Here is a 4,344-nt window from a genome sequence, read left to right as displayed (position 1 = left end):
GGACTCCCAAATAAAATATATTTTTTTATTTGTTTTATGGTGATGTATTTTAAATTCTAATCTTCTTGATTTCACTTCGTCTTCCTGATAGAATACATGTGATACAAACATTCGGAATTGTACAAATAATTAAAAAAATATACCATACTTTCGACGTTGACCTGCAAAATGGAGCAGCAGGTTAGCATGTTAGGGCCATATATGGACTGGGAGGGGTAAATTACGTCATGAAGTAAAAGGCGGAGGATGATGTCTTCAACTTCAGCCTTGGTTTTGTTGCGCAAGAGAGTATTTTCACCCGAGAAATTGTCGTCCTGAAACAGAGATCTTGAAGGTAGTTATTAGATATTAATGTTATTTATTGTTTTACGTGTATGTAATTGCATAGACAATGAAACCATAAGTAAGATTGAAAGCTATATCGGTAATGATGATTTTATAGTGGCTTTAAGGGGTGTACAAAAGTACATTTATCTCGTACCGACATACAAATAAGTAGAGAACCTGAAAACCCCCTATTTTTTGATAAACACGCGTACAAGAATAAATTAATCATAGAAGAAAGAGGTGAATGATTTATTTAGCTTTAAGTTTTTACATGATCGTACATTATGTTTCCATAATTTATATTTTATATTACACTGATGTTTACATCACGAAACCATAAATAAACTTACATTATTTATCTGTGTGTCTTACACATGAAAATTTTCCTGAACTTAACAGACAATATCGCTCGCAATTATGAGGCCTGCACTCGTAAGTACAAGGCTTATATCCATGCTACTACAGTGTCTACCACACATCCACAATTTCTATTTATCATTTGGTGTCCCATAGGATTGTTCTGGATACATTATTTATTCTCACCAAAAACTATTTTTCAATTTCTTACTTGTGTAAATTACAAAAATAACCTGGAATAATGTGTTCTACATTAGACCTTTCTGTTAAACTTTTGGTAAATATGCGATATCGCCCGAACGGATGGTACTACTTTACTTTACCTGAGACACCTGGGAATCATTTCTTTCACACTTTTTTACATTGCTAACGTACTATTCTGCATTCCGGAACACTTATTTAGGTAAAATGATTGAATTTGTTAGGAAAGTAATGTATATTTCTTACATTTACGAGTACTTACCGTTCTTGTTTATTTCCACACACAACATGGCGATAGCTTACCGTTGATCGTTCCTTGAGCCAGAAAAACCATTGACGTTAGCCCAAAAATTCACGATAGCCCCACAAACCATCACGGGGACGAGGTATGCCTACTAGGTTAGGTTAGGCCTGTTAGGTTTGGTTCCATTAGCACTCCTTTCGTTCAATTTAGCATATACGGACAATACGAGAGCGTATTGTGCTCTCACGCAGGAAGCAAATGGCGGCAGCAGCAATAGCGCGTCGGAAATAGATTTTCGTACAAAACCACATGCATTCGCATTAAAATGAATCAAAATTACATTCCCGAACATCAACAACGCTACAGAAAATGATTTGCGTAAGTACTTTCTCCTGTAAATTTGAAGAAATCTGTCTCAGGTATAGTAAAGTGTTACCGAACGGATTTCTTCAAATTTACAGGAGAAACTACTTACTGAAATCAGTTTCTGTAGCATTGTGGAAGTTCTTCGAGGTATTTTCTTGCGCGGAAACTGAAAACTTCACCATAGAATGCTGCAGAACAAGAAATAATCACTTTTTATGTAAGGAACTTGCATTTTCTGTAAAGTGACAACATTATGCTGTTGTTTCCATTATGTACCTGCAGATGGCGCGAGCATCAAAAGTCACGCGGTCTCGCCAGTGTTTCCAAACGTGCCTTTTTTTACGAGAATTTTTTCTTTTTTCTTTAACTATGCTTACCTAACCTAACCTTGCCAGAAATGGCCAGTGGGGCTATTGTGAATGGTTTTTGGGGCTATCCATGAATGGTTTTTGGGTCTGTCTGTCAATGGTTCGTGGGGCTATCCGTCAATGGTTCCTGGGGCTATCGTGAATGGTTTTTGGGGCTGTCGTGAATGGTTTGTGGGGCTATCATGAATGCTTTTCTTTGGGGCTATCTGTCAATGGTTTGTGATGACATAATGAACACAAAAGTAGGTATTTTTCGGTGAAGAAGGTTGAAACACTGCATACCCACTCCAAATCGACAAATCACAAGCACGACGTGCGATGATTCATGACGAGTGCACACCATATTGTCTGTTACCCAAGCGGAACAAGGAAGACAAATAATGACTCGTAATATGAAAAGTTGACACTATTTTATGGAAAAAGGCATAACTTCACCTTAAAGAATCTTCCGCAATACAGAATAGGAAAGTATCAATGCTAAAATTAACTAAATAAATGAGTGAGAGGTGTTCGGGCGATATCGCATAATTACCAAACTTTTTTCAATGTACGCTATTTATTTTTTATTATTTGGAATTAATAATTCTGATCTTCCAATTTTATTAAAATAAAATATAGTTATCGAGAACTTTTATTTCTATCAATAATACAATAAGATGAAATGTCAGTTACAACAAATAAGGTACATTTTTGGTAACGGTTCCAATTATTTTAGGATTTTTTTCAAATTCTCCTAGCAGAAAGATTAATTATTGTAGAATATTGGAAATCATTGTCACATGAAATTTGAACCTTCCTTAAAGTAATGAGCACTGTTTCGATTTCGAAAAAAGTTGTTTATGTTGAAAAAGAACTTAAAAATTAAGTTACGCAAGCATGCGCTCTTGCCATTAACAAGGCATTTTCTGTTGACAAGTAACTGTAAGTATCGTAGACTAGTGGGAATTAATGTAGAAGTAAATCAGAACTTTTTAAAAAAGGAATTATGTTACGGTAAACACTGAAATATTCCGGTAAACTTTTGATCTCCGGGAAACGTATTTCTTCAATTTTGGAAGTGTTTTTGGTACTAATCTGATATTCCACGGACAGATTTCTTCATTTTTACAAAATAAACTACTTACGGTAATAAGTTTCTGTAGCATTGTCTAACATCTGAAAGTTGTTTTGTTTGATGATGTAACCCCCTGTTTCCAAGCACCCCGTTCTTTGGCAAGAACATGACAATTTTAACTATGTTTGCCTAACCTAATGTAACCTAACCTAACCTTGCCGTGCATGGTTCGTGGGGCTATTTATGAATGGTTCATGGGGCTATCCGTGAATGGTTCGTGGGGCTATTTATGAATGGCTTGTGGGGCTATCCATAAATGGTGTGTGGGGCTACGTGCATGGTTCGTGGGGTTTTCGAACCCGGAAAAAAATATGAAATCAGTAACACCAAAGTAGGTATTTTTCGGTGAAGAAGGTTGGAAACCCTGCATACCCACTGATGATAGACAACGCTAGTCAAGATTTGCCCGCCATATTGTGTGTAACGCAAGAGAAAAACGAACAAACAATAATTACTCGATATGTGGAAAATTGAAATTGTTTCCGTGAAAAAAGCGAAATCCCACCTTCAAGAATCCTAATCAATGCAGAATACGTAAGTACGAATGTGAAAAATAACAAAATAAACAAATTTGAGACGTTTCCCGGAGTTTGAAATTCTAATAATGATACATTTTTGAGCATGTACATTCATTCACCAGCCTCAACGCAGCAAGCAGACAATTGATGTTAATGTATTCGTTGTTCTTCATTATCATAATGAGTATCATACAATCTTAGACATGATTATTCACAGTTATTATTATGGGTGTATAAAATATTATGGACACACACAAACACACCGCACCAGTATATTCAGGATGGCCCAAAAGTCCCGCACCCATAGCTTACAGGATGTGGGTCATCAAGTCCAGCGAAATAGCAGGCACTCTGAAGCAATTCGCTCACAGAGATGCTGTTTGTCCCTGATTTTCACAATGTATACCTTTGCTTTTAAGTAACGCCGAGCTTGTTTGGCACGTTGATTTCTTCGGGTTGAATACACCTTCACCAGAATAGCTTCCTCCACCAATGCTGATGTGCTTGGTCATCCTGCTCGGGGCACATAGTCATATGCCTATGGTGCAGGACTTTTTGGCCACCCTGTATATACATATATAATATTGAAAGGGTGGGCTTTAATGATGTTTAGCCAGTCTTCTTTGATATCACCATCACTAAAATTGGGTTCAATGTTCACTGAATTTTGTGGCAAACTCTTGTTTCTGCAACTGCAAGGTGTCCTAAATGTCTCCATACATAAGGATAAACAACTTTACCCAGTTGTGTTACAGGATGTTCTCAATGTGGTGGCCATCAAGTCTCAGACACAGATCAACGCATTCATACCAGTAGCAATATGTTGGGCATCACATCGATGATGACAGT

The 4,344-nt window shown here is 36.9% G+C and overlaps 1 protein-coding gene across 1 annotated transcript in view; it reads left to right on the top strand.

Moving 5' to 3' along the window:
• The first annotated feature begins 251 nt into the window (after positions 1-251).
• stck (LIM zinc finger domain containing stck) overlaps positions 252-4,344 on the top strand; it is a 54,138-nt gene continuing 50,045 nt past the window's right edge. The window contains exon 1 of the mRNA XM_083115449.1: positions 252-334. The gene's annotated coding sequence lies outside the window, so the exon portion shown is untranslated. The remainder of the gene's footprint in view (positions 335-4,344) is intronic.

This window comes from Lepisma saccharinum, chromosome 30 (genome assembly GCF_977018435.1).
Source record: "Lepisma saccharinum chromosome 30, izLepSacc3.1, whole genome shotgun sequence".
Taxonomy (NCBI): domain Eukaryota; kingdom Metazoa; phylum Arthropoda; class Insecta; order Zygentoma; family Lepismatidae; genus Lepisma; species Lepisma saccharinum.
This window is presented reverse-complemented; position numbering and strand designations above follow the sequence as displayed.